The following is a 24,509-nucleotide window of genomic DNA, read 5'->3' on the forward strand; positions in this document are numbered from 1 at the left end:
ATAAAAGGCCAAGTCGACCTCGGCGGAATTTGAACTCAAAACCTAAAGACAAACGAAATACCACTAATCATTTAACCCAGAGTGCTAACGTTTCTTATTTCTTTACTGCTCACAAGGGGCTAAACATAGAGGGAACTAACAAGGATAGACAAAGAGATTAAGTCGATTACATTGACCCCAGTGCGTAACTGGTACTTGATTACCGACCCTAAAAGGATGAAAGTAAAAGTTGACCTCAGCGGAATTTCAACTCAGAACATAACAGCAGACGAAATACCTATTTCTTTACTACCCACAAGGGGCTAAACACAGAGAGGGCAAACAAGGACAGACAAAAGGATTAAGTCGATTACATCGACTCCAGTGCGTCACTGGTACTTAATTTATCGAGCCCGAAAGGATGAAAGTCAAAGTCGACCTCGGCGGAATTTCAACTCAGAACGTAAAGACAGACAAAATACCTATTTCTTTATTACCCACAAGGGGCTAAACACAGAGGCAACAAACAAGGACAGACATAGGTATTAAGTCGATTATATCGACCCCAGTTCGTAACTGGTACTTAATTTATCGACCCCGAAAGGATGAAAGGCAAAGTCGACCTCGGCGGAATTTGAACTCACAACGTAACGCAGACGAAATACCGCTAAGCATTTCGCCCGACGTACTATCCTTTCTGCAAGTCGTCGCTTTAATAAAAGGAATTGTACGAAACTTTCGCTGTTAATATTTCCATTGAAGAGTCCAGGCTTCATGGCAAAGAATAGTGTTACTCAAGATTCTTTCATTCTCAGCTGAGTTTAAAGTTTTGTGATGACAATAAATATTAAGTAAGTGGGCGAACAGGCAGAAACGTTAGCACGCCAAGCGAAATGCTTAATACTATTTCGTCTGTCTACGTGTTCTGAGCTCAAATTTCGCCGAGGTCGACTTTGCCTTTTATCCTCTCGTGGTCAATAAATTAAGTACGAGTTGCGTACTGCTGTCGATCTTCTCGACTGGTTCAATCCTACAAAATTTCGGATCGTGTGACTAGAGTAGAAAAGAAAAAGATACATAATAAGTTACCGCATTTGTCTCTGAGCCACTTAAAACAAGAAATTACGTTATAAATTATAGAATGTCTGTTTCTTTATTGCCCACAGGGGCCTAAACATAGAGGGGGGCAAAAAAGGATAGAGAAAGGGATTGAGTCGATTACATCGTAACTGGTACTTATTTAATCGAACCTGAAATGATGAAAGGTAAAGTGAACCTCGGCAGAATTTCAACTCAGGACTTAAAGACAGACGAAAAATACCTGTTTCTTTATTACCCTCAAGGAGCTAAATGCAGAAGAGACAAACAAGGACAGACAAAGGTATTAAGTCGAACACATCGACCCCAGTGCGAACCCGAAAGGATGAAAGGCAAAGTCGACCTCGGCGGAATTTGAACTCAGAACGTAACGGCAGACGAAATACCTATTTCTTTACTACCCCCAAGGGGCTAAACACCGAGAGGACAAGCAAGGACAGACAAACGGATTAAGTCAATTATGTTGACCTCAGTGTGTAACTGGTACTTATTTAATCAGCTCCGAAAGGATGAAAGGCAAAGTCGACCTCGGCGGAATTTGAACTCAGAACGTAACGGCAGACGAAATACGGCTACGCATTTTGCCCGGTGTGCTGACGTCTCTGCCAGCTCGCCACCTTAAAATATTCTTTTTTATACGAGGTACAGGGTCCGAAATTTTTAGGAAGAGGGCCAGTCGATTAGTCGACCCCAGTACGCAACTGGTATTTTATTAATCGATCCCGAAACGATAAAAGGCCAAGTCGACCTCGGCGGAATTTGAACTCAGAATCTAAAGACAAACGAAATACCACTAATCATTTCACCCAGGGTGCTAACGTTTCTTATTTCTTTACTGCTCACAAGGGGCTAAACATAGAGGTAACTAACAAGGATAGACAAAGAGATTAAGTCGATTACATCGACCCCAGTGCGTAACTGGTACTTAATTACCGACCCTAAAAGGATGAAAGTAAAAGTCGACCTCAGCGGAATTTCAAATCAGAACATAACAGCAGACGAAATACTTATTTCTTTACTACCCACAAGGGGCTAAACACAGAAAGGACAAACAAGGACAGACAAACGGATTAAGTCAATTATGTCGACCCCAGTGCGTAACTGGTACTTATTTAATCGACCCCGAAAGGATGAAAGGCAAATTCGACCTCGGCGGAATTTGAACTCAGAACGTAAAGACAGACAAAATACCGCTAAGCATTTCGCCCGGTGTGCTGAAGTTTCTGCCAGTCGTCGCTTTAATAAAAGAAATTGTACGAAACTTTCGCCGTTAATATTTCTTTTGAAGAGTCAAGGCTTCACGGCAAAGAATAGTGTTACCTAAGATCCTTTCATTCTCAGCTGAGTCTAAAGTTTTGTGATGACAATAAATATTAAGTAAGTGGGCGAACAGGCAGAAACGTTAGCACGCCAAGCGAAATGCTTAATACTATTTCGTCTGTCTACGTGTTCTGAGCTCAAATTTCGCCGAGGTCGACTTTGCCTTTTATCCTCTCGGGGTCGATAAATTAAGTACGCGTTACGTACTGTTGTCGATCTTCTCGACTGGTCCAATCCTACAAAATTTCGGATCGTGTGACTAGAGTAGAAAAGAAAAAGATACATTATAAATTACCGCATTTGTCTCTGAGCCACTTAAAACAAGAAATTACGTTATAAATTATAGAATGTCTGTTTCTTTATTGCCCACAGGGGCCTAAACATAGAGGGGGGCAAAAAAGGATAGAGAAAGGGATACAATCGATTACATCGTAACTGGTACTTATTTAATCGAACCTGAAATGATGAAAGGCAAAGTGAACCTCGGTTGAATTTCAACTTAGAACTTAAAGACAGACGAAAAATACCTGTTTCTTTATTACCCTCAAGGGGCTAAACACAGAAGAGACAAACAAGGACAGACAAAGGTATTAAGTCGAACACATCGACCCCAGTGCGATCCCGAAAGGATGAAAGGCAAAGTCGACCTCGGCAGAATTTGAACTCAGAACGTAACGGCAGACGAAATACCTATTTCTTTACTACCCCCAAGGGGCTAAACACCGAGAGGACAAGCAAGGACAGACAAACGGATTAAGTCAATTATGTTGACCCCAGTGTGTAACTGGTACTTATTTAATCAGCTCCGAAAGGATGAAAGGCAAAGTCGACCTCGGCAGAATTTGAACTCAAAACGTAACGGCAGACGAAATACCTATTTCTTTACTACCCACAAGGGGCTAAACACCGAGAGAACAAGCAAGGACAGACAAACGGATTAAGTCAATTATGTCGATCCCAGTGTGTAACTGGTACTTATTTAATGACCCCGAAAGGATGAAAGGCAAAGTCAACCTCAGCGGAATTTGAACTCAGAACGTTGTGGCAGACGAAATACGGCTACTCATTTTGCCCGGTGTGCTGACGTCTCTGCCAGCTCGCCGCTGTTAATTTAGAGTATATCGAACAGGTAAAATTGATAGGTAAAATAAAGGAAGTGCAGCAAAAGATAAAACAGAAGAATAGTCGAACAGCTGTTCGTGGTTTCTGAATGAGAACTGCGGTCATTAAGAAGAAGAGACTACATAAAACATTTTTTTTCTGCACTCTGTCACATAATGTGTATTAAACCCAAAGGAAACAAACTTTCGTCTTCAAACACTTTGTTATTTCGTGAATGAAGATTTTGCTTATAGAATGAAATATCTTTTTGAGAGAATCTTACCAGAGTGTGTTAGGGAATTTGTGAAGAATGTTATTAAATAGGATTTACTTTCTGGAGATTGAAAGAAAGAACAAGTTTGTGATTTTAGTGATAGATAATAATAATAATAACAACAACAACAACACAACAACAATAATAATAATAATAATAACAATAATAATAACTGATGTAATAATAAAAATAATAGAGTCAATTTTGTTCGTTCTGAGTAGCAGAAATATCGATTGCATATTTTGTTTTCAGCTCTCTTAATGCACACGAAAAGCTGTTGTACTATTTACAATTATAAATGTGTCATAAAATACTTTAGTGTTATATCTTATTGCTGTTGACAAAAAGAAGATTATACTGATCCCTTAAGCAACATGAATCAGTCAAGCAGAAGCCGGCTTCATATTATTGCAACAGATTCTGAAAGAAAACAAATAACCTTCTTTCTAAGCTATCTTTCAAATTCATTGGGGTGAGATAAAAACTGAAGGTACAGCTTGTAATCCGACTTTCCATTTTGTTAGGTATGGTCAATATCTCAGGAGTGGTGGAGATGGAGGCAGGAAAATCATTTGGAACTTTCAATTTATTTTGTATCACTCAAAGAAGAAAATAACGAATATGTCTTCTGATACAAAAAGAAAACAATAAAAAACAATGATTGGCTGAAATATTTTGTGCAGTCAGACTATCCGGAATATTTTATTTTCAGAAATGAATGCCAAAATTGCATAAAATGTCTGAAGCACAATATTTAGTAGAGAAGCAAATTGTTTTATATAACATATCCAGAATAACATCCGACGGTAGATATAATGCCTATGTCTGCTAAAAGACTAAAGATTCTTTAGCTGTGAATCGTGTGTCCCGTGCATCGTCGCCTCAGTTTATACTCGTCTTTAATGAGTTCTGTGATATAATCTACTACAAACTGTACTGGCACAGATATTTGGAATATTGTACTGAAACCCTCTTCTGGTTAGTTAATCCAAACAAGACAACTTTGTAATGAGTCTCTCTTCAGGATAATCAATTTGTTAACGGATTATGAAAAAAAAGGGTGCTGTGCGGGTTAGTGAATTGGGTGATTGGTTCATGAGTTTAAAGTTCCGAGATCTCATCATGGACTAGGTGATGCATTGCAACCTTGAGCAGGGCACTTAGTCCCACGTTGCTGCAGTCTATTGAGTTTTAACTAAGTACAAAAATTTGGAAGTGTAACTCCTCCTTTCTCATTTTTGTCTCTATTTCCAATCGTTTCATTGCGGAAAGAAGCATCAAATGACTATACAATCAACTAGATAATTAGATAAAGGGTTAATTCGTTCACTAATAATCATAATAAAAGAAGTGAAGTAGAATCAGTGAGCGTGTTTGCATTGAAATGATGACCTTACCATGATACACACACACATACATACGTACACACACACATATATACATATATATACATAGGGGGAAATTCACGAAAAAAAACAAAGGACGAAGACGAGTGGTGTAGAAAACAAACAGATGTATTAGTATAACTCTCGGGAATTGAAAACGTCTTTAACGTTTCGAGCCTACGCTCTTCCACAGAAAGGAACACTATGCCTTAGTCTATTTCTAAGTTAAGAGTAAACATATACATATATACATGCGTAGATACATACATACATACATACATACATACATACATACATACATACATACATACATACATACACTCAGATATAGGTCGTGCTTCTTGCAGTCTTTTTCTTTTCGTATCTTTCTTAATTCAGAAAAAGTAAATGTTACAACTAAGCGAAATCGAAAAGTGAGTGAGTATTTAAATCGTAAAATATCATAACAGTAAATGTTTTACCAGTGAAAGGAAATGTTCTATCAAATAGAGATGTTTTAGTATAGGCAATGACTTAGTTAAGCGAAATTATTGACAGATTGAATCATTTATCATAGTAAATGTTCACATTTATAAAAGATATTGATTAAATCTGATGGCTACAGGCACTACAATATCATCTATCTATATATGTGGGTGTGTGTGTCCCTGTGTGTCTGTCTGCATGTATGTATGTCTGTATGTCTGTTGTGTCTGCCTGTATGTATGTATGTATGTATCAGAGGCGACTCCAGTCATCAGGGTCACTCGGGCTCATCCCAGATTTCGAATATGACACATGCTTGCTCAAAGAATTTCACGATTTTTCCACTTTATTTCTAACCCGAAATGCACTACCCTTACTATGGGACGGGTAGGAAAGGCCCGCCCCGGGTGGCACACACTCTAGCTACGCTAGGGCCTAAATGGCTTATTTTTTTTACGTCTTATTCTATTATATCTATCACTATGCCTTAGTCTATTTCTAAGTTAAGAGTAAAAAAATGAAGCAGCCCTACAAAACACAACTGCTTACAGACGCACAGAATAACAGCAATCAAATAACGACAGCGGAGTGCACAGCAAACATCAAAGATCTGACTGTCGCCTTGTACGCTTGACAAGAGATGCCAGTTAGTCTTTTACATCTACCAGTCTCGTTCGTACTAGCCCGAGTTGCTGGATAATTTTTCTTTCCTTTAGGAATATCAGAGAATGAAAACTTTTCATAGATTGTAATTTAAATCCTAATCTCTGTAGAAATTTATTGTTTCAAGAAAACATTGAATTTAAATTACTTTTAATTTTTACGATTATAGATAACATGTTGGGCTGTAACTTCAGAGTCCGAGTCAGACGTGTGTGAACGATGCCGAGACGCCAGACGCTGAACAAAAATAAATGAACTGTGACCAGGCTCAGCAAAATGAGCCCGAGTTACTAGCAGTGAGTACATACTTGAAGTCAGTGTTGGAGAAATTAAATCTGGAAACCTGGAAATTTTTGTCTTCCGTATTACTGAATGTCAGTGGCTCACACACTTTGGCTTACGGAATTCCCAAGTACGGAATTTTCATTCTTCAGGAAAGCAACATTTCGCTAACGTGTATAAATAACTATTTGTATACGTATACATTCATATATCAACACATATATATATATATATATATATATATATATATATATATATATATATATTATATATATATATATGTGTGTGTGTGTGTGTGGTGTGTGTGTGTGTGTGTGGTGTGTGTGTGTGTGTGTGTGTGTGTGTGTGTGTGTTTGTGTGTGTATGTGAGTATAAATGTGTGTGTGCATATATATATATATATATATATATATATATATATATATATATACTTATAGATATATATATGTATATGTATATATATATATATATGTGTGTTTGTGTATGTGTATGTGTGTTAATATGTGTATGTATATTGAATGATATAGTTATGGAGATTTTCATACAGGACTTCATGTTTTTATATCAACGACACAATGATCGCTTCACTTCTTCAGTTCTCTCAAACACAATGCCCAACACAAAATGGCGGTGCCCTAGCATGGCCACACCTCGTGATCTGAAAATGTTTTAATTCATTCAATTGAATTCAATTCATAAAAGGCAAAATGTTAAATAAAAGTATAGAAATAAAAAGGTTAATTCGTGCGTATTATAAGATCAAACGTGCTACAAAGGATGTTTTGGGGTTAAACTTGTATATTTATTTTGGTATACAAAAGAAAATATTGAAGTTAAAAAGTTAAATATTTAAAAATAAACACATTTCCGAAAAATCATGTGGGTTAAGTCCTTCAGCCTTTTTTAAATTTGTTAATATTGAAAATTTAACGATTTGAAATTAAATTTTTTTTAAATTATAGAAAGAGTAACGGAGTTCAAAAATGTCCAAAGTTATGAAGTGAAATCTGAATAAAATAATATAAGAATTCTAAAACTGAAAAATTACAAGTAAAAGCATATTAAAATTCATTAACCAAATACAAAATGATGTAAATAATTTCAAATAAACTGAAAAATCTAAATATACAATTGAAATATAAAAATGATATATTAAGAAACTGAAAAATTCTACGTTAAAAATCAAGAAATTAAATTAAACAAATATTTTACGGTAAGAAACAATACATACGCACACACATATTTACATATATGTATAGATATATATGTGTGTATGTGGATGTTTATATATATATGCACACACATATATAAATCTATATAGATATATATAAATCTATATGCATATATACATATAAATACACACACACGAGTACACACACAAACAGACACATACTCATATATACACCTAGTTTTCTGGATGTTATCTGTCCTCGCATATATTAAAGTTAGATAAGGGCCGTTTATGGCAATACTTTAGGTTTTACGACAATAAAGAATTTGGCTTTATGGTGCATCATCGGATCCCAAAACCTGTTGGCTAAGGGCTTCTCTAGTGATAGTCCTCTCTAGAATCTGGAGGAGGAAATGTGCTCGTTACTCAATGTCAACAAAGGGTATTGCCTCCCTTTGCCTATCGATCGCCGGTGGCCCTGCTACCTCTCGGGGTCCAATAGGCTAGCAGGAATTTACTCGGTTCTGGAGTCTTCATTGACGACTTCCTTGGTTTTATAGTGGTCCCTTACTGGACATCTGTTCGGTCTCTGCATGAACCTCCCACTCGTAGTCTAGGGGTACTGACTAGAATACTCTTAAGATTGGAGGCACAGCTAAAAGAGACCCTAAGGTTGTGCCTGTTGAAAATGCGTTAAGCCGAGGTACTGGCCGACCCTGGCAGCAGCAGAAACATCAGCAGTTCCTTTAACCGTGACAACAGAAACAGGGGCGTCAATGACAATACTACCAGTAGCAGATATGCAGATAGAACCAACAGCACCATCGGTGGAGGCGCAGTGGTTAGGGCGGCGGACTCGCGGTCGTAAGAACACGGTTTCAATTCCCAGACCGGGCATTGTGAGAGTTTATTGAGCAAAAACACCTAAGCCCCACGAGGCTCCGGCGTGGGCGGGGTGAACCCACTGTAGCAGAGGTACTATGGTGTAACCCACTATAGTGTGATAAACTTTCAGACCCTAGTCTGGAACCCCGTTAAAAGCCACCGTTTAAGGAATGAGGATAACAATGGAAGTATCATTCAATAGAATTCCCTCAAACTTCGTTAATTAATTATTGTTTCAGATTTTGGCACAAGGCCAGCAATTCCGGGGAAGGGAAGATATCGCTTACATCGACCCCTGTGCTCAACCCCGAACAGATGAAAGGTAAAGTTCACCTCTTTGGTATTTAAACTCCAAATGTAAAGACGGACAAAATGACGACAAGCATTTTTCACGGCATGCCAAAGATTCTGGCAGCTCTGTTTATTATAGAAACAATCTTCATAATGTGGTGCAATATTAAACGGTCATACAGACAGCATGACAAGCAATAACGAACACGCGGTTGATAATGCATAAATCTATAAAAGAATCTAGAAGAAATTTCGACAATGAAGCCAAGAGCAATCGTGTTAGTATTGTCTACTATAAAGAGACGAGAACAAACGTAATAAATCACATGACGATGAGTAAAAGCTTTGATGATGAATTTAGGATGTTGAAAATTTCTCAAAACCCACTCATAAGAAGGGATAAAATTTGAATGCAATAACGATTTCAACACACGTGTACACGCACACACGCGCACACACATATACACACAAGACACACACAGACACAAACATGCACACATTCATACAGACAGACAGACAGATTGATAGATGGATAGATAGATAGATAGATAGATAGATAGATAGATAGTAGATAGATAGATAGATAGATAAATAGATAGGTTGGTAGATAGACAGACACACAGACAGATAGATAGATAAATAGATAGATAGATAGATAGATAGATAGATAGATAGATAGATAGATAGATAGATAGATAGATAGATAGATAGTAGATAGATAGATAGATAGATAGGTAGATAGATATGTTTCTTTATTAGCCACACAGGGCTGCACACAGATAGAACAAATTACAAGGTAGAGCTTTTCTTTTGAAGGTTTAAAAAAAAAATAAATAAAAAAAGGAAGGGGGAGTTTCGATCAAAAGGGATCGTAAAAGGAGAGAAAGAGGACAAAAAAAAGGGGGGTTAAAAAAAAAGGGGGAGAGAAAAAAAAATTGATCAATAGGGATCGTTATCACAGAAATGTCAATATGAAGTGTAAAGGGGAGGACAGGTGAGGTTTACCCGTGGAAAGAAAAGCCTACGGAAAAGACCACGGTAACCTCGGTCAATGGAGTCACATGTTATATTTCTTTTTTTTTTTTGCAAATAAGCAACTCTCTGTTTTCAATTTCTGGGTTCATAGGATCATGCTCAAGGTGGCTTCGTCATTCATACGTGCCATTCTTGCTACATTCACCCATCCTTTTTTAAAACATTCGCTAGACAAAACTTGCCTCTCTACTCTCACTTTCCTTTTCAAGTGGTACTTGAAGAAGTTGATGAGAGATTGACCAGAGAGGAAAGTGTTTGTCTCCAATCCTTTCAGACGCGTCCACCAGATACATTCTTTCGCCATAGCCACACGGATGATGAAAATAGCTCTTCCTTCCCGTTTGAAGGAGGGAGGCGTGACAATATTAACGATAGACTCACCTGATAAACCGACTCGTCCCACACGTGACAGCAGTTGTTCGACACAAGCCCACAGGTCGGAAATTGTTGGACACTCCACGAGAGCGTGCAGAACGCTTTCGTCGCTCTGACCGCATCTCGGGCGGGTCGGCCCCGTGTTTCTCGAGCCGTGTCTGTAGAGCTTATCCCGAACGGGTAGCGCTTCTCGGTAGCACTGCCAGGCCAGGGATCTCTGGAAGTTGTCCATGGGCCCTGGCCCGAAAGTCTCCTGAACAGGCGGGTCAGGTACTCCTCGTCGACGTCCAGGTTCGCCCCGAGCTCGTCGTCGTACCTCCCCTCCACTAAACCCCTATAGAATGCTTTGGTTGTGTTGAAGTCACTCAAGGTCGACCCAGGACGGCAGAGTTGCTTGAGAGCAACGCGACACTCGCGGTGCCATTCGCCCTTCTTCGGCCTCTTTTTGATCCACGACTGCAGTTCGGTCATGGAGACGAGCTGCGGGAAAGCGTGCCTCACAAACGGCGACCACACCTGTTCACCGTCGTCTACATAGAGCCAGAGATGTCGCAGTCTCAGCGCGTCTGCGCATCATCAACCACGGCATGCCCAGCCCTCCTTTTAACGGGTGTTGACAGCAAATGGATCGCCTGACCATCGGGACGCATCCTTTCCACAAGAAGCGAAAGAGAATGCGTTGTAGTTTGGTGATGGTAGGGTCGGGACAAGGTACGACGGTCAGACGGTAGTAGATGACGGACGCGATGTACGTGTTCGCCACCTCCGCCCGACCTTTTAGGGACAGTTTCCTCTCGGCCCATTGCCGGGCGAGAGTGACCACCCTACTCGTTATCTCGTTCCAGTTCTTCTCCACTTGGAGGTCCGGACCAAACCAGACCCCGAGCAACTCAACCGGGCCGTCGGTCCAGCGTCCCACGACGGAGACGCTGGTGGACGGCATGGGCTTGCTTCTCCAGGTGCCTAGTCGCAAGCCCACTGACTTTTCCCGGTTGATTTTCGCTCCTGTCACCGCTTCGTAGTTTTTCAGTGTCTCGCCGACCTGCTCGATGTGCTCGTGGCTAGACACTATGACGGTGACGTCGTCCGCGTATTCAGACACGCTCGTCCCGCATCCCAGTTCTCGCGGGATGCCTCTCAAGGTGGCCAGCTTCCGCAATAATGGCTCGAGAGTCAATACGTATAGAAGCGACGAGAGGGGGCATCCCTGACGGACCGAACGTGCGATGTCGAAGGGTTTCGATAGATGTCCATTCACGCGAATTGCCGAACGGATGCCTCTGTACAAGACGGGACCGAAGCCAGCCGCTCCGAGGACCGCCTCCAAGTATCGATGGTCCACCCTATCGAAAGCTTTCGATTGATCCAAATTGATCAGCGCCCCACCCATGCCAGGTTCGTTAACTACCCTGTCTATGATGTAGCGCATCAGGTGGAGGTTGTCATGGATGGTCCGGCCTGGCACGGCGCATGTTTGCGCCCTGTCGACCAGTTTCTCGATGACAAGCGCCAACCTCTTGGCTAGCACCTTGGCCAAAATTTTCAAGTCTGCATTAAGCAGAGTGATGGGCCTAAAGTTATCTATTACATTTCCCTTGTTTAGATCTTTCTTCAGCAGTGTTACGGCTCCTCGGCTCACAAAACCAGGAATGCTCCCGTTTTGCTGCCAGTTGCAGTACACCGCCGCCAAGAGATCTCCAAACAAGTCTGGCATACAATTGTAAAGCTCGTAGGGTAGACCATCTAAACCCGGTGATTTGTCCCCCGAGCATTCTGCCATCGCTTCCTGCACTTCCGCTGCCGTGATGGCACCTTCGCAGCACCCTGCCTTTCTTGTCGAGAGTCGTGGTAGGCTATGTAGGTGGGCACTGAAGTCCACCCTACGTTCTTGCCCTCCACTCGTTCCGAACAGTCGGGCAAAATGCTGCTGAAAGGCCTCACACATTTTACTTGGCTCGAGCAATTCGCGCCCCTGTTCATCTACCAGTGACCGAATGGTGGCTTTGTTGCCCTGTTGCGCCTCTGCCACCCGGGCCTCTCTCGCGGCTCCAACAACTTCGTTCCTTAGAGCACGCATCCTAGCTCTGATAGCACATCCTTCGTGTTTGGCGTTGAAGTGTTGGTCGAGGGCCAACCTCGCCGCCAAAACGTCGGATGCGATGCCGCTTCTAATTGCCTCTTCTAGCTTCTTAACTAGCTCACCCTCTACTCTATTTCTAGATAGATAGATAGATAGATAGGTATTCCTATATGCAGGTATGTATGTACTTATGAGCGTTACTATTCGTGCTTAAACATGTACCAAACATATATGCATGTATATGTGTGTGTGTGTGTGTATGTGCGTGTGTGTATGTGTGCGTGTGTGTGTGTGTAAATAGATAGATAGATAGATAGTTGCATAGATAGATAGATAGATAGATAGATAGATAGATAGATAGATAGATAGATAGATAGATAGATAGTGTGAGAGCGTGATTGAGAGAAAATAATGATTTGGTGCATTCAAACTCTGTGGTGAATATACTTGCTGAACGTGTGAAGGAGTTCAAACTTGCCTTCTATTGAAGCAAACTTTTCAATCACGTGACCAACACTGGTAGCCACATCAATTTGTTTCTTCAAATTTTTATATAATGCATCCTATCATCGATTTGTTACGTCTCTCCTTTAGAGTAATTATCTTCTGGAAGAAAATCCGTGGATTTCACAAAAAAAAAAAGAAAAAGAAAGAAATAAGATTCTAAAAGGAGTCCATTAAAAAGCTGACATAATAATGGGATGACGTAAGGAGACGTTGTGTACACCGCAATATCATTGTCTTGAACACTGTTTCTATATTGGAAAACAACTGGATTTTAAGAACCGGAAAATGTTAATTTAGGAAGGAAAGATTCTAGCAAAATAGAGTTTTGAAATATACAAACAAAATCTATTTCCAATGAACGCTGGTATTAATACGTGTGCCTGTGTTGTGTATTGTTATTGATTGGTAGTATACCTGCTTATGAATGAATGTGTGTGCATATGCTAGCATAACAAACATCTCTACGTTAGACACAGCTGGTTAGATTCTGTTTTGCTTTTACAACGACGCAGAAGTCTTATTTGAAAGATTCTATCTGTTAAAAACGTGTTGATTTATAAAGAATATTGCTACTCTGTGAGATTTCTTCCCGATACTAGTATTATTGATGTTTACAAAAATATTTGACGTGAAAGAAAAGAAAATTTCATTCCACACTTTTATATAATTTAGAAGCTTGACCACTTCTAAGACGTTATAATTAGATTATGCAAATTTGAATAAACGCTGATCGAAATCATCCAGATTGTAACTTTTCTAGAAAACCGACCATTGTTTAAGATCAGTTTCTCAGTAAAATGTTTAAAAAGGACATATGTACACACATATGTACATATATATACACACACATAAACGTATATATATATACATATATATATATATGTGTGTGTGTGTGTGTGTACGTAAGCGTGGAGGTACAATGGCCGAGTGGTTAGGGCAGTGGACTCGCGGCTATAGGATAGCGGTTTCGATTCCCAGACCGAGCATAGTGAGTGCTTATTGAGCGAAAACGCTTAAGGCTCCACGAGAATCTGGCAGGATGTGGTGGTGAACCTTGCTGTACTCTTTCACCACAACTTTATCGCATTCTTTCTTCCTGTTTCTGTTGTACCTGTATTTCAAAGGGCCATATATACATGCACACACACAGACACATATATATATACATATATGTAATAGACGCAATACATTTTTTATGTTCTGCTAATAGTTTCTTGTGTCGAGAACATCCCAAACAAAGTCTGAAACACCGACGCAGTCATCAGGCAGAGCGCATATGGTATAGCGAAATAAAAATCGAATGAGAGGAGAAACGAGGAAAGGCGAGAATGAAGTATATAGAAAAAAGAGGAAAATCTACGAGAGAGAGAGAGAGTGTGTGTGTGTGGATTTGTGTGCATGTGTGTGTGTATGTATGGGAGAGAGAGAGAGAGAGAGAGAGAGATAGAGAGAGAGAGAAGTACACAGACAGACAGACATACAGTGTCGATCAACCATATTTACTCCCAGAGTGGAGGGCACTTTTCCAAGGTGTCTCAGAGTGTGATTAAACCAGAAACCCACATGCTTGCAAAACGATCTCCTTAATTACACAGCGATGCCAGGATATCGCATTTGCTGCCTAACAAATAACACAGCACATAGAGGAGATGGTAACAACTTGCTACAAGGCATTTATATCTGCAGAGTAAATGGTACTCCATGCCAGCCTCTTGACCCGACTGCAATATTGAAACTGAATCAGAAATATAAAGTTACTCTCTAGCGCTGCAAGTATTAATCGACTTTGCCGGTTGGTAACAGCCAAGGGAAAGCTTCATAAAACTCCGTTCTCATTTTCTATATATTAATCACACTCTACATGATTCTCTTAAAGTTCTACGATTCATGTTAGCCGAACGAAAACATTCGTTAATGACTACAATTGAAATAAACTTCAGGATCTTCGACTTGTAGCTCAAGTAACTTGCTGCAAAGAACACTAAATTAATGCCATTTTATTGGTATTGGTGCAATAGCTTTCCTGGTTATTACAATTCCATTGACATAATTCCAATATCTGATCTGATGTCCTATTTTCTTTAGTTGCTTGTTTTTTCTTTTTTTTCTTTTGTTTTTGTTTTTTTTACATAGACATCTTTATTTCTTCATTTATTTGCCTTCCTCTAAATTACTTATTATGTTATGAGCGGATTGCTGTTATTTTCTTATCTAATAGTTATTTGCTTTGCTGTTTGTTTATACATCTTCGTCCTCATCATCATCATCATCATCATCACAATCATCAGCATCATCACTATCATCATCATCACCACCATCATCATCATCATCATCATCACAATCATCAGCATCATCACTATCATCATCATCACCACCATCATCATCATCATCATCATCATCATCACCATCAACATCATCATCATTATCATCATCATCATCATTAAAAACATCACCATCACCACCCGCACCACCTCTACCATCACCATCATCGTCACCACTGCCACGACAACAACCACCAGTACTACCAGCATCAGCAGTCGCAGCAGTAGCAGTAGCAGCATTGTCTTTTCCTCCCTTTCTTCTTGGTTTATATACATATACACATGTATACCTACATACACTCATATGTATACAGATGCGCAGATATGTATACAGATGTTTGAGTGTGTGCGTGTAGATGGGAAGGCGGGGCCGCGTGACTGTCTGCACGTGTGCGCATGTGTGTATGTGTGTGAGTGCCTGTGGGAGTATCGTCGTATGCACGCAGCGATTTTCACCTAAAACATAGGAAAAACTCTCGTTCTAAAACACTGAAATATAAATGTCCGTTCTAATCAAAATACGTAGAACTATTATTTTAAATTAAGGTTTATTCATTATGCCCATCTTCACCATCTTCCTCCTCTTCTAGTTTTCGTTTCTGTTCAAAGAACTAGACAGCTTTATTCTATTTCCATTTTTAAATTAATCAAAAATAAATTGAATGTGTTTATTTCATTATATTTACCTCAGAAAACATACTCTTTTTTTTTTAACAAAAGTCAAAATATTGAAGAAGAAATGTATTTTTTGATGTAAAGAAAATATTCTGTACAACATTGTGTAATCCCATGAAAAATCGATTCTCTACATTGCATTATTTCTCTCTAAAAACAAAAAAACAGCATTTTGCTCTAATGACAATTAGTGAATCCAAGACTTCCCAGACATATCGAAGACGTAATTGATTAGAGCTGCTGCAATCGTATTTTATATTTATCAACATATCTTTTCACAAATTTTTTCGCCGTTATGTAATCACATTCTGGCAACAGCTCATTTTGGTTTTAGGCCAATCTTTTCTTGAAATGGATTATAGCAAAAACAATGGCATTTATTTATTTCAAATACTTAGGCCAGCCAATAGTATTTGGATTATCTGAAAACTCTCATGCTTGAAATAATAACTTATCATTGTTTTACGTCTACTTACCATAAACTGCTTTGCTAAACTACTAGAATACGTCGGAAAGACTTCTTGTAATCATGACATGTGGTTGGGAATAAAAAAAAAAATATATATATATAAAGAAATCAATAATATAAATGTTTCCGTTCCGTTCGATTATTCATTGAAATATCAAAATTGAGATTGATGGGAAATTACTATCTTGACTTGGTAGGTGGTGGACAGCTGGAATATTACAATAAAACGAACAACCTAGGACAGTAAAATTTACATTTCCGTACATCTGGGCACAAACTCAAAACTACGATTTAATTCAGTGCTCTATCATTTTATATGCTACTCTTTACAAGATCATGTCATAAAAACCACCAATTTGATGAAGATAGAGAACAGACGTTTATGTTTCATTAGTTTATTTTTAACATATCGCGGTCAAGTAAGTGGTCGTTTACTTTGGCCAATCGTTTTTGGCGTCTTCAATAAGAAACTGATGAGGGGTGCCATTATATAAACGCATCAATTCATAAAATATGTCATCTTTTGGCTGAGTAGTTTAATACCTACAGAAGATTCTTTATTAGTGGCTCCATCAAATAGGTCATCGATCAGACAAACTGTAGTCTGTTATTTCGAACCATTCTCTTGAACTATACTTAAAGTACATAAATCGACAGCAATTACGAAAAGAAGTATTTCACCCTCAAACGTTATTCAGTCTCAATGGTATTTTACACTTAAAATAACAAAATAAATTATTTATTAATTACCCTCTTTATAAGCTTTAATGATGTAGATTAGAAAATATATACACAATATATAAGCTATGACGAAGATTCAAGTATTTTCATATATTTTATTATATGCACCTCCAACTTCTTCAATTTGTTGCATTTCACAAATATCTTCACCTCGGTTCGTAATGGATTTGTTCAAATTTCTTCGAAATAAGCAGACGGGAGAGAAAGTTCTCTAGGAAAAAGTATTCATATATCTTTATATATAAAAGAGAGGTTGTGTCTGTCTCCTTCGTTTTAGATTCCTAACTACTCCCACATTTTGCGGTGCAGTTTAACCAAAACCGGGTATCTTATAGTCGTGATTCATATCGAGCCCTTCTGGGTATTAGCGCGCGTCTACGATGCGTCTACGATTTTAAAAACAATTTACCATCATTTTTTTCCATTTTAATGCATTTTTTTCGCTATTATATAAGGGAAGTAACTCTCTAAAAATGTCTACGATGAGTCAACGATTTTTAAAAAAATTACCATAGTTTTTTTCCATTTTTAATGCATTTTTGTGCTATTTTTTGGCTATAACTCTCTAAAAATGCTTATATAGTTATTTCCCTTACAAACCCGAGCAACGCCGGGCGATACTGCTAGTTATAGATACATTTCTTAGAACGTATGGCATTTCATGCCAACAGATGTGTGAAATGAGAGGTTTCTTATAACATAGAGAGCTCGAGCTCTTTAAAACGCTTCCAGTGGATCGAAATAGATAGAATATGAATTGTTAGCCTCCAGTATTATATACGCCATCATACAAATTGTATGTGATATTATCATATTTAGTATGGGAACTGATTGCAGGCCATCACAAAAGTGAGATTCCACACCACTCACATTATTTACAGTATTTACATTATTTACATTTGACAGATATTTGTCCTCATCTTGTTCGTTGTTAACAAAACGTTTCGGCTGATATTCCTCCGAGAATTCTTCAGATGTCTTGGGGAAATTTCGAATGGTTTCTCATTCCTAAGGTATTTTTCGATGTTATTTCCCCAAGCCTCCTGATGAAGGCCGGAGGGTATATCAGACGAAACATTGTGTTAACAACAAGCAATATGAAGACAGATATCCGTCAAATATAAATAATGTAAATAATGTACATAATTCCTCATCTTTTAAACATAGAACTGCCTCCACATCATTCGTAGCGGTCATATGTCTGCAATAGTTGTAACACTTTAGACAAAAAATTACTTCTCTTATTGAGACAAAATATGTACCGCGGTTCTGAAAATGTTAACAATTCTCAATTGGTCAAAATTAGTCTCCATCTTAGAATCTTATAATAAATCTAGTCAACGTAGATGACAGAGAGACATATTCTCGAAAGATGTAACAGAGCGCATGCGTGACTGACAAAATTCTTCTGTCACAATCAACCTACAAGAATTAACTCTCTTACACCTCACAAAGTTCGAAACTGTCAACTAATCTGTTCAAATCGCTTTCATACGTTTGTCTTTCATTCTTTATTCAAATTATCTTAAAAACTCTACGAAATCTTCCCGGAAAATCGCTGGCCATCTGCTAAATTTAGAATGAATTTTTCTTTTATATTTGTTTCTGAATTTTATTAATAGCTAATGAAGGTATGCTTGAGGATAATGTGTTCACTTCTCAACTGCATGATCTCAGGTTCGATTCCACATTTTAGTAATCTGGACAAGTGTCATCTAACATAACTTCAAATCGGTCAAAACCCTTGTAAATGAAATTTTCGAGAGGGAAACTGAGTGAAAGCCCTGGAAGGTTGGAAGCCCTTTTTTTGGCTGGTAGACATATTTCATTGCCTCATACATCATTACCAACTGATTCTTAAATATATATGGCGGATCCGTTTCGATGCAAGTTTTAGTGCCAGGTTTCTAGTCGGTTCAAGGATAAATTCTTTCTCTTTCTCTCACCATCCTCGAAGACACTAATGCAATGCCATCGGTGTTATCTATCCTCCTTTCATGAAGCAATAAAACTGTAATAAAAAATAAAGTTATATTGTTCTGTATAATTAAATAAATCATGCTTCAGTGGCGTGTGCCTCTCATTCATATTCGGAAACAGAAATAATTTCAAAATATTTTCAAGTTTCCTCGAACCAGTCGAATAAATATATTGACATTCACCTGATTAATTTGTTGCCAGTCTGGATTCAGCGATATAAACTGGCGTGTTTATAATTATCACTCTAACTTACACTAAATTCTTCCATCTAGTTTATTTTAATATTAAACGGCTTAATTCTGCCATAAATCAACGTAGTGTGTAATAGATGACATATAATTGTCAACAATGCCTCGTTATCTATCATAACGATACACTAATTTTCAACATTTAAGTGGTTATCATGTGACCAGTAAATATTAACGAGAACCAAATTAATGAAGAGTAAATCTATGCAAACAATTTCACTATTTACTGCAAACATAGGCAATATAAATAGTAATACGATTAGAAGGAAATCTATAGTGATTAGTTATGATGTAATATATAGAAGGTGGAGGCACATGGCCTAGTGGTTAGAGCAGCAGACTCGCGGTCAAGGGATCGCGGGTTCGAATCTCAGACCGGGCGATATGTGTGTTTATGAGCGAAACACCTAAGCTCCTCGCAGCTCCGGCAGAAGGTAATGGCGAAACTTCTGCTGACTCTTTCGCCACAACTTTCTCTCGCTCTTTCCTCCTGCATTTTGCAGCTCACCTGCGACGGACCGGCGTCCCGTCCAGGTGGGAAACCTATACGCCAAGAAACCGGGAAACCGGCCCTTATGAACCCGGCATGGCTCGAGAAGGAACAACCACAATATATAGAAGAGGGCTATGATATGGTTGAAACCTGAACATGAACACTTTTGAAATTCCTAATATGTACATATAAGTGTGTGTGTGTATGTATAAATGATATGTATGTGCATGTATATATTTATGTAAGTACGGACTACGTACGTATGTATGTCACTGCGTGCTTCCGTGTATATAAGTGTGCATATGAGCTTGTGTATCCATACATTAATTTTAATTGACTGATTTATTTCTATGAGTTATTTTATTGATTCAATAGAACATCTATCGAATGATAAATATGTATTAACAAATTATTATTATTAATTATCCTTGACGTAATTGTTATTTATCTAAATTCGTGCAATATCAGAACGATTAAATTTCAGAACGATTAGGATTTATTTACGAGTAAATCAGAATCAACGAGAAATGGGTGCATTATATATAAACGTAATTTAAACTAACGCGAAAGGATAGGTAAACAGCCAACAGGAAAAGTAAATTAGCATTGAGGACTCTTCTTCAAAATCTGATTCTCAGAGGCTTTGTGATTTGTAAAAATTGATTCCAGTTCTTAGAGATTTTGTTAAATATTTGTATATATGGAAATTAATCACACAGCGTTTTCTCATCTTCTATTACATGAATTTAGCAATACATGAAAAGATGTGAAGAGGTTCTTTAAACTACTAAAAACTATACGAAAAATTCAACATAAAAAAAAGAAAATATATCATTTGATGTTCATAAGAGCTAACACAAATTGCATCAAATTTCCTGGAATAAGATAGTGAACGCAGCTCTAATGTCCAATACAAGGCCCCAGGCCTAAATACAATCCCGAAAAATCGATTTCATAAGCAACATGATCCTCTTGTTAATGGAAGAAAAACGAATATATTTAAATGGTGTCTGTGAATACAAGATTCAATATGTGATAAGGTATTTCGTCTCTTTGATTTCTGCTCGGAAATCATGCGTATGGTAAATAGTAGCGCTACTAGTGTCTATGTGGAACTGTAATTGAGAAATGGTAGATTTAGTAGTAAATTCCAGTTTGTAAATTTTGTTATTGTATTTTTATTTTGTTCCAGCGTATGATGTTAGGTTGTTGTATGTTGGTGTGAACCAATGGATGCCAGTGCAAACCGTTGCGTGTGCATGAAAGTTTGCGGCATTAAATAATGTTACCTGATTCCCTTCCCCAAGAGAAAGTGTTTTATTTTTAATATTGCACTCAACATTAAAGATTTCTTAGTTTCTTTGTGTTCCTATTATTTAATAATATTAAGCATCGCAACACAGTTGTTTACAGTATTTCCTGCCGGCAGCGTTCAATATTCAAAAGTTGATATCAATTTCAAAATATGATTCCACGAAAACTATTTCTGTCTGTGTTTGCATTTATGCGCTGAGAGAACAAAGGAAGAATGCGTGCGAAGTTCGTTCGGAGCAGCTTTTATTTTAAATATGCCCTTTCCAAACATATTTAGAAGCTTTACTTTTCTTCGTACTCTTCTCGAATAAGTTGTTGTTTTTTCTTTCTGAAGCATGGATTATGTTATTTAACTCGAAAAATTATCATTATCAAATAAAAACTTGAAAGATTAGTAATCTCTTACAAGCGGGACCTATAGAAATCCACGTTTAATAAATGTTGTTATTTCGTCACAGATTTGTAAATCTTTATTTCATTATGTTACAAATTCGGAACATATTAAAGGCGCTGAAATTGTAACAACTAAAACCTGTTTCATTATGTTAATGATTTTCATTATGTCTCTGGTGTCGTTCCATATTTAAGCTTGTTTAAAATGTAACAATCGAACCAGTTTCATTGTGTTGAAGATTTGAGTTATGTTTTCGATTTCCTTCCATAGCTTAGCGTAACGGTAGACTTCATGTTCGTGACATGCAGAATAATGTGAAATCTGTAACGGCATTCAGTTGCTTGCTTTCTCAAATCTGCATCCAAACACTTTGTAGTAAATATTTATTTCATGTAGTCTGTAATACAGAGATGCTCTCGATGTCTGAAGCAGAGTGCATTGTAACGACAATGTGTGATTAATTATTATCGATTCAAACGAGATAGAGATGTAGGTCTTCTTTGGTTAATGGCTTTCTAAATGTTAAATAGAGAGAAGCAACAGATACACATGGATACCACTGATTTTGATTATAATCTATAAATATGCATATCTGTACTATCTGAAATATTTCATACTGCCACATCTAAACACAGCTATATTTCATTAAATTTGGCGTTTACGTTTTCGTATATAGTATACTTGACATATTTTCGTATATAATTTGCAATTATCAAACAGTCTCTCATTCCATCAATCTATCTATTTTTGTCTGTCTGTCGCTTTAAGTACGTCGTGTCTCTAAACGATTTACTTTTATTTCATCTGAGATGTATTTAGATTCTTTCGAAACATGAGTTAAACTCGAGTTCAGTATCCGACGTAGTACCTATTTCTTTACTGCCCACAAGGGGCTAAACACAGAGAGGACAAACAAGGACAGAGAAACGGATTAAGTCGATTATATCGACCCCAGTGCGTAACTGTTACTTATTTAATCGACCCCGAAAGGATGAAAGGCAAAGTCGACCTCGGCGGAATTTGAACTCAGAACGTAGCGGCAGACGAAATACTGCTAAGCATTTCGTCCGGCATGCTAACAATTCTGCCAGCGCGCCGCCTTTTTTCGACGTAGTACCGAACGATTTCTAATGTCTGTTCTTATAGAGGTCGGCTAATACTGCAAATCACGCGAGCTCAGTTCACTTCAACATTACTTAGGCCAATATTAAAAAGATATCTTTAAGTCATTTTCTATTATGTGATTTTTATGCACCGTTTAATTCTCCTCCGCATTTCTCATGTCTGACCACTATCTAGTGACCAATCTTTGTGGCATTATACGCAACACAATATCAATTTGAACGTGTATTCGTCAACACATATATGCCTTTATCGTATTTGTGCTTGCTTATGCACGGTTCATGTTACGGTTTAACTTAATCAATGTTCGGTACGGAATCTGCAAAATTATTCACATATATTTATTTCATGGTGCATCCATGAGTGGAGAGGCGGTAGGTGCACTTGGAGTTAAGCATTGGCTTCTGGAAACAGCCCAGAAGAAAAGAGATGGTTAAGTTCATCTCTGCCACACCGTCGACCAACGAGGAAAAAGTCAAAATTTTGTGTATATATTTATTTGTGTACGACTGTTTATAACTGCTGTATCTATATATATATATATATATATATATATATATATGTTTATATGTATGCGTATATATGTGTAATTACGTCTTCCGATTCTTGGGTGTAAACAAATTTTATATTATTAAAAACTTTAAATGGCTTTTCTGGCAAATTTTTAAAATGTTGAATATTCTCTTCCTCTACCATATTATAAAACCAAAGCAATTCACTGTATCTCGAATGCATTGCTATCTGACATTACTTCAGTCTCCATTTGAATCGGGAATTACGAATGATTCATTCGAAATTTTCGGCCCCAGCCTTTCAAAAGATGATATTAAAAAATCGCAAAAATTTAAAATAGAATTGAAACTAAAATATTGGAAAATTACTATTTGTAAATCTCTCAACGAGATAGTCAACAACAGCACTTTGGAGTAAAGATTATTCGCCAACATAACATGGCAGTCCTGGTTTAGGACGAATGTCAGTGTAATTTTTCCCCCAGGAGACATCGTCACCAGCTGGCTATAAGACACGATCTGTGTCCTTATATTTTCGAACAAGAGAATCTAGCACCCCCACTCAGCTCAAAAAAATGTCTGTGTATCGCGATTTCCGAGTTATTTCCCTTCATCAGCACAAAATAATTGTTTGGCTAGAGGTGGCGCTGCCTAATTCCAGTTCGAAATATATAGTTTTCAAAGTGACAACTAGTCACTATCTATAAATTAGAAAATAACTATTTGTAAACCTCACAACCAGAGATATTCAGCAACAGTACTTTGGAGATCGTGTCGTATAGCCACCTAGAGACGATGTCTCCTGAGGCTAAATTACAGCAACATTCGTCCTAAACCAGGACTGCCATATTATGTTGGCAAATAATCATTACACTAAAATATTGGTTTCATATTCTGGCACCAGACCCAATATTTCTAGGTAGCTCGATTATATCGAGGCCCCAGTGTTCCACTGGTACATATTTTATTGACCCCGAAAGACTGAAAAGCAAAGTCGACCTCGGTGGAATTTAAACTCAGAAATTAACGAGGGGTGAAATGCCGCCGAGCATTTTGCCCGGCACGCTAACCATTCCACCAGCTCGCTGCCTTTCTGAAATTTAAAATACTGCTCTTTTATTCTTAAATTTGCTTCCAAGGATTTCACTCGATCAAATTGACACCAGGAAATATTTCATTAAGTCGGAAGTTTCTTCCATCATCATCTTTTGGCATCCACTTATTTACGGAGACGTAAACAAGCTCAAATCTGTTGCCAAATTGAGTTTGCTCAAACACAAGTATATGCACTCGCAGACATACGTACACACACACGCTCATATACATACA

Source organism: Octopus sinensis, linkage group LG5, assembly GCF_006345805.1.
Source record: "Octopus sinensis linkage group LG5, ASM634580v1, whole genome shotgun sequence".
In the NCBI taxonomy this organism is placed as follows: domain Eukaryota; kingdom Metazoa; phylum Mollusca; class Cephalopoda; order Octopoda; family Octopodidae; genus Octopus; species Octopus sinensis.